Here is a 13,303-nt window from a genome sequence, read left to right on the forward strand (position 1 = left end):
CATGGCTGCCCATTTTTGTAAAAATACTTAGCTTGTGTTTAAAATTTAAAATTTAATTCTATGGTGGCCTACCCTTATTGGAACCCACCTAGCATGATCATCCATCAAATTTTTAGGAAAAGTGGCTGGACCAGCCACCATGCTGGACATCCCATGGTAGTTGACATCCAGCAAGGCTGACCGTCCCACCATTTGTGGCCCACCTCGATGTAGTGTTTTATCCACTGTTCATCCATCTTATGTGGCCCACTTGGACATGGCCTACCCCTAGGTGGGACATTTAAGGTGTGGCCCACCTTGAGCCTTGATGTGGGCTAGACTATCCAGCCCATTGGACCGCCCACCCCTTTGTGGGACGCCCACTACTTGGGCTGCTGCTAGACTTTTGGTCCAGCAGTAAGGCCCACTTGTTTGTGTTGTATGTGCACTCCCTATTGGTGGGACCCCCTATGCATGATGTTGGACCACCTTGGATGTGTATCCCAATCAGAAATTCATATTATTGGGCTCCAGTAGGCCCAGATAGATAGTGGGTTGGAAATTTCAGCATGGTACCCTATTAAAATGCATTGTTTATGGTAGGAGTTTAAGGGTGTGGGGCCCACCATATTGTGAGGGTTTGTGGGGATATTCTTCATGCTTTTATTCCCTTAGCCTTTGGGCTTAATTAATGCATTTTGGAGGCCCACTTTGGTTGGGTTGTATGGGCTATGTGCAACCAGAATTTTAGGACCCCTTGTAGACCCAAGTGGGCTGGAATGTCCTAGCTAGGTCCAGTAGATTCATGGGTTATGTCCACAATTATGTTGGGCTAGATGGGCTGGAAATATAGGTGTGGTTGGGCCCTTGGTTGCCCACCAAATCAACTAGATTCTTGGGTTGTAAGGCCCAATTTGCTTAACTTGAATGTGATTCTTGCCCATGCGATTGGGATAATGGGCTGCCCACTAGGCCCAACATAATGTATGGACTTTGTGACCTTATTCTTAGGTCATAACCTTCCCTTTGGGCCCATGATATTGGGTATGGATTGGCCCATATATTGCCCTTTTGGACCCTTGTTATGTATGTAAGCCTTAGGCCATTTATTTGAGGCCCAACATGTGATGTATGTGGTATGTATATACCTGCCCGTTACCTTTGCATGATTGTACTCAGGCCACAGGCCTTGATTCTTAGTAGAATGTTATTGGGCTACCTTCTTGGGACAAATGGTGGTTAAATGTCCACATTTATGGCCACATGGTAGGCCCACTTGCATCTATAAGTGGTTAAAGGTCCACCATAGACTCTTATTAGGCCCATTCTCATCATTTAGGCCTATGTCATTGTCTATCTTAGACTTTTGGGATACCCCAGACTATTGGGCCCCCACTAGAGATTGTATTCCTTATGAGAAACTGTCTAAATACCTAGACCCTACTTGGTTAAGAGGAGAGTACATGTTCACCGCATTGGCATCTTTGTTCATCTTCATGACCCACTCACATACGCATCATATGCATGCTTGGTTGAGATGTGATTGGTCATGGTTGTGCCATTGGGAAGGATATTTTGGTATTTCCTTGAAGGATGGAGTTTTCTCTCTTGAGCACATTGGATTCTTGGGATTAATGTATGGTTGATTGTGTGATTCATGCATCTGGCATTGTAGAGCACATGGATATTTGCCTTTGCTTCATTAGGGTTGTAACCTCCACATGTATATCGTGGATGGCCGTGTTTGGACATCGAAAATGTTACTTGAGCATTTAGGGCACTTAGGATAACCTTGGGTGAAAGCCCCTAAACCTTCATAGTACCAAGAGACGCCTCAACGCCGAGGCCTAGTGAAAAACATGAGTGCCCGAGTGCCTTATACCATTAGGCCGCGACTCCTACTGTAGCGTGGTCAGTTGAGATGGGGTGTGGCCTTACCCACTTGAGTTAGGGGGTAGTAGCTAGGCTGAGTTTGACCAGCTCATGAATGAGTCCGCTACCGTCGAGCCTTACTGCTGATTGGCTATCCACAGGCAGGTAGTGAGGTCTCTTACGCTCGTTAGACTATGCGGCTAGAAGAGCGGCGATCGGCTGACAGTGTATTTGATCCCAGTGGTTTCCCTAGAGTGAAACTGTATGGATATGTGGACTGGATATGAGGACTGGTATGATCGCATTTGCACTTTGCATATGGCATTGGCTATGTAGGCCTCTTGTGCATCGCCTTGGTATGGCGCCCAGTACTCATATGTTGCATTGCATAGCCTTGGTATGGCTTACTGCATTCATGCTTGGTATAGCATAGCCTTGGTATGGCTGTTAGCATTGATGGTATTCATGGTTCATGCCGCATTCTTCCGCGTACTTTGATATCGCATTCATAGCACCTGTCTTACACACTTAGACTGCCCTCTAAGCTTTCTATAAGCTTATGCACGATTGATGCGTGCAGGTGATTCTAGGCCAGAGAGCGGAGTAAGAACTGGAGCGCGTTGCTGATCCTTTTAGAGTTTCCTTATATAGACTTTGTATTTCCCTTTGCGCCTTGTATCTTGTAAAAGTTTAAATTCTTAGTAGATTTTATAATGTTGTTCCTGTAGTTATTATCTGTAGTTATTATGTTGTAATCTTAGGTATGCTCTTTGTGGATTAGATTTATATTATAGAAATCCTCCTTGTAGGATCCCAGGATTGGAACCTAGTAAATGGGTGCCAGGAGCGAAGAATGGGGTACTATGGAGGCTGTCGGTGCCGGAATCGGCTATCAGGATTCTTATGAGACTGTCGGTCACCGCGAGTCTAGGGTATGACAAAACTGTCCAACAATTTCGACTTAAAAATCCTGTATTTCTCAATTATATCGAAGTACCTTTAATATATCCGTCGATATGTTCTTCGATTAATCAAAGCTCTTTCGATTAATTGAAGGCCGTTCCGGTAGTTTTCCAAAATTAGACTTTTCTGGCCCTCGAATCTATTTTCAGGACATTTTTCAGGTTTCCTTGTCTTTACTTCAAGTCTTCAATTTTCTTCCTTCATCATTTGGTTTCCTTGGATCTTTGGTATGTGAATTCTTCAATCTTGGTCTCCTAAGATCCATCCCTCGCCTTGGTGATCTTTAAGCATCAAATCCATGTTTTTAGCACCTTTTCCAATCCAAACTCTTAAATTCACCTTGTAACACAAACATGATTAAAATAGAATATTAAGCATTATCATGTTCACAAAACCAAGTAATAGATCGGGTCCAATATGTAATATTTAACCCTCAACAGTTGGCTTTAGTTTTTGGATTAGAAGTTTTTTAAAAATACTTTTCATTCTTCTTTACTTCCTTTACAGTTTCTACTATTGACTTTGAAGATTCACGTTTTACAAATATGTACTACTAAAAAAAGGGGTAAGGGCTGCGGACTATATGGATTTTTAGATACGGATATAAACCATATCTTTATAGCTACTATTTATATCTGTAGCAATATCACTTTAATCTGTAGCAAAAAACTACAACCCCACCATTACATTGATAGTTATAGGGGCCATTGCATTGTATGTGTTTTATCTAAGTCGTCCATCTGTTTTGACAGGTTATTTTAGGACACGAGCCCAAAATAGTAGGTAATTTGAAGGCTTAAGTGGGCCACACCATAGGAAGCATTGAAGATTAAGTTCCGACGTTGAAAACTTTCTTCCAAGTGGTGTGGTCCATTTGGGCCTTCGATCAGCCTCATTTTTAAGATCATGCCCTAAAATGATCTGTAAAAATGAATGGACGGTGTCGATAAACCACATCCATCATGATGGGCCCCATGAAGCCCTTGACAGCACCGCCCGTCTCTAGCCACAAGGAGACTTAAAAAAGGCCTCTCGCTCTCTCCATCTCTCCCCGCTCATCTCTCTTACAATCCCTGTCGCTCTCTCCGTCTCTCCCTCTCCCTATCTCTTGTTCCATTCTCCCTCTCCCTCTACCTGTCTTGTGCTCCATTCTCCCTCTCCGTCTCGTACCCCATCTCCCTCTCCCTGTCTCATGCTCCATCTCCGTCTTCGTCTCCCTCTCCCTCTCAGTGCATCATATCCATTGCCACCATCATTGTCTCCAAATCTGGTGCGACCAGCAACTCCCGCCCTTCATGTCTTCCCCGACAGGTATTCATTTATCTCAAATGGAGATTTAGGGTTTTTATTTATAGATCTGCAAATCCGCAGATTATGGAAGAAACAATATTAGAATTAGGGGTTTCCTAAAATCTGTAATGGGAAAAGGATGAGGATTTTTATTTATAGATCTACAAATCCACTACTGATGGTTCCACACAATTCTCAATGGAACTTTGTTCCCTGTTTGGATGCCTATAAGTTGGGTAAGTGGGAAGTGACTTACAGGGAAGTCACTTACAGGTGGTGTTTGGGAGAGAAAATTCACCGGTAAGTAACTTACAGGCAAATCTACCAAAAAACAACAGGGGGATGGGGGTGAGAAGTCACTTCCCTGTAAGTCACTTATAGGCACAACAGTAAGATTTTTAAAATGAGGGGAAGAGGGAGAAATGCGCCAACCCACCAATCTGTCTCTCCCTCTCTGCAATCTCTCTCTCCCACTCTGAAATCTGTCTTCTCCCTCTCTACAATCTCTCTCTCTCTCTCTCTCCCTCTCTCCTCCTCCCCAAAATGGTAGGGCTTTCATTGCAACCTCCTTTTTTTTCTTTTTACTTTTTTCTTTAAAAAGGGGAGTGGTTTAGGTGTTACTAATGTGGAGGCATGCTCGCTGCACACCTGCGTATGTGTGCAACTTTACACACATGCCATGGGACTCTAATCCGAACAGTCCATGTGATACTGCATACCATGAACCCCCCCCCCCCCCCTCACCTCAGCGCGCGAGGACCGATTTTCAACGTAACCTAAAACTTTGGTGGGCCCATAGAAAAGAGATATGCAAATTAAGGGAGGAAACTATAAGTTTTTCATGGCCCACTAAAGTTTTAGATCAAATTAAAAGTTGGGCCCTAGGCATTTCATGGGATTTTACATCACGTGGACGGATTGGATAAGCCGCGCACATTTACAGGGGGCCTAAATGAGTTTACAGTGGCCCTAAATGAGTTTACTGAGTTTACTCAGTACAATAAAAGTATACTGTGGGGCCCACCTTGATGATGTGTTATATATCTACTCCGTACATCCGTTTCTCCAATTGAGTTTACTCAGTACAATAAAAGTATACAGTGAGTTTACAGCGGCCCTAAATGAGTTTATTTGCCTGCAAAAATTGGCTCGAAATTTGTTGGCAATCGTGTTCAGGCATTACTTGCATTCATGTATTTGCAATCACAAACCCAAATTAGGAAGGAGACTGATATTTACACCCTCCATTTGTTTGAATTATGCACCATTTGTGTGGGAAGGCTTTTTCTTTTTCTCATTTGTGGGACACTTTTGCATTTTGAAATTATTTATATGCAGGAAAATTTTTAAATATTTCAAAGTCTTAGTTGAGATGGATGTTGCTGCAGAGGGCTACTACATGCCATAGCTATGTTTCTATTTTTCTCAGTACAACTGGGATTGGATGGCTATGTTTAATGCTTGTGTTACAACCACTTGTCGGAAGGTGTGGCCTAGTGGAATATTGCAGGTTTGGATGTCAGATAAACATTGCATGGTCTAGGAGGTTTTTAATGGTGCATGGTCTAAGAGGTTTTTAATGGTGGACATATAATAACTACTGTTTTCTTGTGGTATGGTCCACCTGAGATTTAGATCTGTCTCATTTATTGGGATTGGAAAAATGAATGGACAGCATGGCTAAAACACATACACCATGGTGAGGCTCATAGAGCACCGACCACTAGCCACCTGGCTAATGGCAGGTCACCAACCAAACCGTGTCTCGTTAGGTGAAGCCCTTAACGTGGGACCCACCTTGATGTATGCATTCTATATCTACACCATGTATCCATTTTGCCTGATCATTTGAAGGCCTGAGCTAAAAAATCAATTAGATCCAAATATAAGGTAGACCCTGCTATATAAGAAACAGTGTTCTCCAAATATAAGGTAGACCATGCTATATATGAAAAGACGGATGGCGTGGATATACAACAAATTAATGTACTTTATTTCTTTATTTCTTTCTATCTTTCTTCTTCTTCTTCTTCTTCTTCTTCTTTTGCCACAATCAAAAGGCTAGAATTGTCCCACACTAGAAGAAAATAGGCCTTTAGCCTCAATTTTTAGCCTTAGTTCAAAAAAAGGAGGCTAAATATGGTTTTTAGCCTTGGTTGTAAAGGAACTGAGGTTAAAAATTCACTTTTTGCCTCGGTTGATGAGAAACAGAGGCCAAAAGTCTACCCTTTTGCCTCAGTTGGTGAGAAACTGAGGCCAAAAGTCTGCCCTTTTGCCTCAGCTAGTGAGCAACTGTGGCTAAAAGTCTGCCCTTTTACCTCAGTTGTTGAAAAATGAGGCTAAAAGTCTGCCCTTTTGCCTCGGTTGGTGAGCAATTGAGGCCAAAAGTCTGCCCTTTTACCTCAGTTGTTGAAAACTGAGGCCAAAAGTCTACCCTTTTGCCTCGGTTGGTGAGAAACTGAGTCTAAAAGTTTACCCTTTTGCCTCAGTTGGTGAGTAACTAAGGCTAAAAGTTTGCCCTTTTGCCTCGATTGGTGAGAAATTGAGGCCAAAAGTTTACCCTTTTGCATCAGTTGGTGAGCAACTAAGGATAAAAGTCTGCCCTTTTACCTTGGTTGTTGAAAACTGAGGCCAAAAGTCTACCCTTTTGCTTCGGTTGGTGAGAAACTAAGGCTAAAAGTTTGCCCTTTTGCCTCGGTTGGTGAGCAACTGAGGTTAAAAGTTTGCCCTTTTGCCTTGGTTGGTGAGAAACTGAGGCTAAAAGTCTGCCCTTTTGCCTCGTTTGGTGAGAAACTAATGCTAAAAGTTTGCCCTTTTGCCTCAGTTGGTGAGCAACTGATGCTAAAAGTTTTCCCTTTTGCCTCGGTTGGTGAGCAACTAAGGCTAAAAGTTTGTCCTATTGCCTCGGTTGGTGAGAAACTGAGGCCAAAACTCTACCCTTTTGCCTTGGTTGGTGAGCAACTGAGGCTAAAAGTTTGCCATTTTACCTTGGTTGTTGAAAACTAAGGCTAAAAGTATTCCCTTTTGCCTCGGTTGGTAAAAAACTGAGGCCAAAGGTCCGCCCTCTTGCCTCGGTTGGTGAGCAACTGAGGCTAAAAGTCTGCCCTTTTACCTTGATTGTTGAAAACTCAGGCCAAAAGTTTGCCCTTTGGTGAACTTTCTTAAAGTCATCCATTTTTCTTATACAACATGGCCCACTTAATGAGTGGGTCGACACGATATTCTAACCAGGCCATATACATGGTGGTCCCACTTGTGGATGGATTAGATTTCCTTAAAACACCTCATCCATGTGACCTAACAGCCAATTGGATGGCTATTGCCCAAAAATGTTTACCGTTGCCCATTAAGATTGATCTAACTAAGGGATATTGGATTATGGGACATCCACGGTTGGCCCCCATAAGAATGGTATGGATTGTACTTTGTAACCCCTGTACTGAGTATCTATGGAGGGAAAAAGACTAAGGCCCCGTTTGTTAAATCTAAAGTCTAAAGACCGAATCTGAAATCTGAAGCCTGATCTGAAATTTAAAGCCTGAATCCGAAATCTAAAGTAAAAAAACTTGTTTGATAATTATGGCTGAAGTCTAAAAATTAAGTACTGAATCTGAAACAAACTGTTTGTTAACAAACATTTTAAATGTTTGAAATATGTTAATTTGACACATTTGTCCCTATCTCTCATTTGGAAATGTTTTACATTATAAAGAAATTATTTTTTATTAAATGAAAATAAAATTATTATATTTAATTTAAATAAACTAGAATACTTAATAAAAAACTAAAATATCATCATATGGCCCTCAATTCCTCTTAGCGAGGAGTATGTGTTGTATAGGATTGAACACCAGTAGCAACCAAACCTTCAAATAAGCCCTCCTTATATTTATATGCTATCCAGGCCGTTTAGAAGGTCATTCCCAATTGGATGAAGTGAAAACATATTGATCCAAAACTTTCGTGGCCTATTTAAGTTTATTTTCCATCCAATATGGTCATAAGATCACAAATACTTATACAAAGAGGAAAATAAAATAAAATCATATTGATCTAAAACTTCTATGACTCCAAAAAGGGTTTCAATGATAGACGTTCAATCCTCTACTTCTTTTTGCAGCTTATTTTTTGTCTCAAGCTTTAATATGAGCTCGCCAAATGGATGAGTGGTTTGGATATAACACATACCTTATGATGGGCCCACAAAACTTGCTGACATTAATACAACAGCTATATAGCTGGTGTGAGGTACACCAACCAATCTGCATCCTACTTGGACGTGGATTAGCTACTTACTGGTTGAATAACGAGATTTGTTAAAGAAGTAACGACATTAAGTTCCATGGGCCCACTGATGTATGTGCTTTGCCTACACCGTCCATCTATTTGGAGATTTAATTTTAGAGCATGAGTTAAAGAATGAGGCAGATCCAAATATGTAGTTGACCCACCATAAAAAACAGTGGCGAGATTGATGCCTACCGTTGAAACCTTCATAAGGCTCACCGTGATTTTTATTTGAAATCCAACTTGTTCACAAGTTAACACAGACATGGACATGAAAGAAGGGAATAAAGAAATATCAGCTTGATCAAAAACTTTTGTGGCCTATTTAAGATTTTAATAGTGGGCATCACTCTCCCCACTGTTTTCTGTGGTGAGGTCCACTGGAGGTTTGGATTTGACTCATTCTTTGGATCTTTACTTAAAATTATATTTCCAAATGGATGGATGGCGTGGATACAAAACATACATCATGATGGGGCCCACATAACTTGGTGACGTAACTTCAGTAGCGAGTCTCGCTGCTCAACCTATTAGTATCCAATCTGCATCCGTGGAAACAAATTGGCTACTCCCCTGCCACCAGCCAATGGTTGATGGTCGGTGCTATGTGGGCCCCACCATGATGTGTGTTTCATCCATGTTGTCCATCTATGTTTATAGATCATTTTATGGTATGAGACCAAAAATGAGGTATATCCCAATCTCAAGTGGACCGCATTACAGGGAAACAATGTTGAATGAACGTCGACCATTAAAAACTTTTTGGGGGCCATAAAAATTTTGGATCGAGCTGATCTTTGTTTTTTCCATTCATCTAGGTCTATATGACCTAATCAACCGATTGGATGTCAAATAAAGAGTACATTGGGCCTTAGGAGAATTTTAATGTTGGATATCCAATCACTATTGTTTTCCTGTGGTATGGTCCACCTGAGATTTATATTCCTCTCATTTTTAGTATCAAACCCTAAAATGATCTTTAAAAATGGATGAATGGAATGGATGAATCACATACATCATGGTGGGGCATAACGAAGTTTCACAGGTTAAAAGTTGATTTTGTATTACACAAACAATTTAAAGAGAAAAAATTGCCATAGTAACTTGAAAAGGGGTAATTTTAGAAACAAAATTTTTTGTTTAATGAAAAATTCACTGAGTGCATTCCATATTCACCACTAAGCCAGACTCGTATCACGGAAAGAATTCAATGAAAAACCTCTTAGCACTTTCCTTCTTCCGCGTTAATAAACACCACTGAACACGGAACATTCTCCCAACTCCGCGTTAAGTGCAAAAATTCAATGTTAACAAACAGGCCCTAAGGCCCTGTTTGCTTGTTTGTTAACATTGAATTTTTGCCCTTAACATGGAATGGGGAAAAATATTCTGTGTTTAGTGGTGTTTGTTAATGCATCGTTAACATGAAAGAAGGAAAGCACTAAGAGGTTTTTCATTGAATTGTTTCCATGATAGGAGTCTGGTTTAATGGTGAACAAAGAATGCGCTCAGTGAATTTTTCATTAAATAAAAATTTTTGCTTCCAAAATTACCCCTTTTCAAGTTATTACAGTAATTTTTTTCTCTTTAAATTGTTTGTGTAATACAAAATCAACTTTTAACCTATGAAACTTCATTATGCCCCCACCATAATGCATGTGTTTCATCCATTCCATTCATCCATTTTTAAAGATCATTTTAGGGCTTGATACCAAAAATGAGATGAATATAAATCTCCGGTGGACCATACCACAAGAAAATAATAGTGAAAATTCTCCTGAGACCCAATGTACTGTTTATTTGACATCCAATCTATTGATTAGGTCATATAGACCTAGATGAATGGAAAAAAAAAAAAGATCAACTTGATCCAAAATTTTTATAGCCCCCAAAAAGTTTTTAATGGTCGACGTTCATTCATGACTGTTTTCCTGTAATGTAGTCCACTTGAGATTGGGATATACCTCATTTTTGGTCTCATACCATAAAATGATCTATAAACATAGATGGGCAGCATGGATGAAACACATATCATGGTGGGGCCCACATAGCACCGACCATCAACCATTAGCTGGTTGCAGGGGAGTAGCCAATCTGTTTCTACAGACGCGGATTGGATACTAATAGGTTGAGTAGTGAGACTTGCCACCGAAGTTACATCACCAAGTTATGTGGGCCCCATCATGATGTATGTTTTGTATCTACGTCATCCATCCATTTGGAAATATAATTTTAGGTAAAGATCTAAAGAATGAGTCAAATCCAAACCTCCAGTGGACCTCACCACACAAAACAGTGGGGAGAGTGACATTCACCATTAAAAACTTAAATAGGCCACAAAAGTTTTTAATCAAGCTGATATTTGTTTTTCCCTTCTTTCATGTTTGTGTTAACTTGTGAACAGGTTGGATTTGGATTTCAAATAAAAATAATGGTTATCCTTAGGAAGGTTCCAACAGAAGCATCAATCTCACCACTGGGTCAACTACATATTTGGATCTGCCTAAAATTAAATCTCCAAATAGATGGACGGTGTAGACAAAGCACATACATCATAGTGGGCCCATAGAACTTGATGACATCACTTCGGTAGGCAAATTCAACCTGTAAGACACCAGCTATATAGCTCATGTATTGACATCAGCAAGTTCTATGGGTCCCATCATGAGGTATGTGTTATATCCAAACCATCCATCCATTTGACAAGCTCATATTAAAGCTTGAGACAAACAATAAGTTGCAAAAAGCGACGGGGGATTGAACGTCTACCATTGAAACCCTTTTTAGGGTCACAGATGTTTTAGATCATATGATTATTATTTTTTTTCGGTTTAGATAGCATATAAGTATAAGATGAGCTTATTTGAAGGTTTTCTTACCACTAGTGTTCAATCCTATAAAATCTTCACGCTAAGAGGAATTGAGGGCCTTATGATGATTTTTAGTTTTTTATTAAGTATTTTAGTTTATTTAAATTAAATATAATGATTTTATTTTCATTTCATAAAAATTAATTTCTTTATAATGTAAAACATTTCTAAATGAGAGATAGGGATAAATGTGTCAAATTAACATATTTCAGACATTTAAGATGTTTGTTAACAAACAGTTTGTTTAAGATTCAGTACTTAATTTTTAGACTTCAGGCATAATTATCAACAAGTTTTTTTACTTTAGATTTCAGATTCAGGCTTCAGATTTCAGATTCAGGCTTCAGATTTTAGATTTGGCCTTTAGACTTCAGATTTAACAAACGGGGCCTAACAATAGGTCTTTTCCCATTGATTGTGGACAACACATGTGGCACGTGTACGTAATGATCTCGACCATCCATCCAGCGGAATCAGCCGATGATGGACCATTAACTTAATTTTTCTTTGATTATATTATCTTAACCATCAAATAAATGGGCCTTTTCTCATTTGATAGCAGTCATTTCTAGTTTTTGTCTTTTATTGTTCATTTATATAACACCTAAGTAAATGACTAGAACTATCTGAGCCCTATGATTTTTGGACCATGTCCCAACACCACTGTTTGAAACCACAACAGCTTAGATATCGTAATAATGCAACCAAGGGACCATTTTTCCCATCAAATAGTGATCCATTAGACCATGCGCCATATGGAATAGATCACGTGCGTACAGTCCATATTAAAGTCCAAACGTGCTAGACAGTCTACATTTTCTATCCTCCTAGCCATGTGGGTTCCACTGTCAGTTAGGCCTCTATAATGATAGTTCCACATGCCTTACCAGAATCAACATCGTATTTACGAGGTCGGCTCACCCCCACAAACCCTGCCAGGTGCGCTTATACAGGCACATGTGCGGGAAACTTGAACCGTGCATAAGGTGGACCCTGCCATCAGGATTATCTAGAATAGAAATTAGAACAGTCCACTCATCAGGTAGGCCTACCCCAATCCAAAAATAGTGGACGGTTTGAAAGAACATGATTATAACCATCCACATTCCCATGAACGTGCACATGTGGAATGTGTACCTTGTGTACCCTATATAATAAAAAAAACCCAACCTCACTTCCTCTTCTCTGCTTCCATCCACGCCCTCGCTCTCTCTCTCTCTCTCTATTGGAAGAAGGAGAGCTGCTAGAAGACCTCCTTATCATTTAAATCTAGATCCAAATCCATTCTCTCTCTCTCTCTCTCTCTCTCGATTGGAAGAAGGAGAGCTGCTAGAAGACCTACTTATCATTCAAATTTAGATCCAGATCCAGATCCAAATCTATTTTCTCTCTCTCTCTCTCTCTCTCAATTGGAAGAAGGAAGCTGCTAGAAGACCTCCTTATCATTCAGATCTAGATCCAAATTCATTTTCTCTCTCTCTCTCTCTCTCGATTAGAAGAATAGAAGACCTCCTTATCATTCAGATCTAGATCCAAATCAATTCAAGGTAAGCTCAATTCTTTTCATTTCGCTCCTTCTGCTCCTTTTCTCTTGATCTCAAATTTGATCAAATTAGGAGAATAGAGAAAGATCTGTTATGTATTGTGTTTTCTAGAAGCATGCACTTCCTGCATCCCACTTCCCTCTGGTAGCAGAAACTGATCCTCATTGGAGATGAATGTGATTCATCTTCAATTTAGATAATTTTGCATTTGGGAGCAGTTGTGGATAACTAGCTGTATCATGATAGGAGTGATCTATTTTTAATTAACCTTGTAAATCTTAGATTTATCTGTCTTCCCAGCTATTTTTTTCCCCGATTTTCTTCCTAGAGCTATGCCAAATTTCTAGTTGTTGTGCTACTCTGCAAATTGAAATCTTTCATTTCCTTACTGTTTTGACTCTGTTTTTTAGTTGTTGTTTCAAATAACTATGGTTCTGGCCTGTATGTTTGTTTTCCTTTAAAATTTTCCATCTGAGAAGTCACCTTGCCATAAGACAT

This window comes from Magnolia sinica, chromosome 12 (assembly GCF_029962835.1).
Source record: "Magnolia sinica isolate HGM2019 chromosome 12, MsV1, whole genome shotgun sequence".
Classification (NCBI taxonomy): domain Eukaryota; kingdom Viridiplantae; phylum Streptophyta; class Magnoliopsida; order Magnoliales; family Magnoliaceae; genus Magnolia; species Magnolia sinica.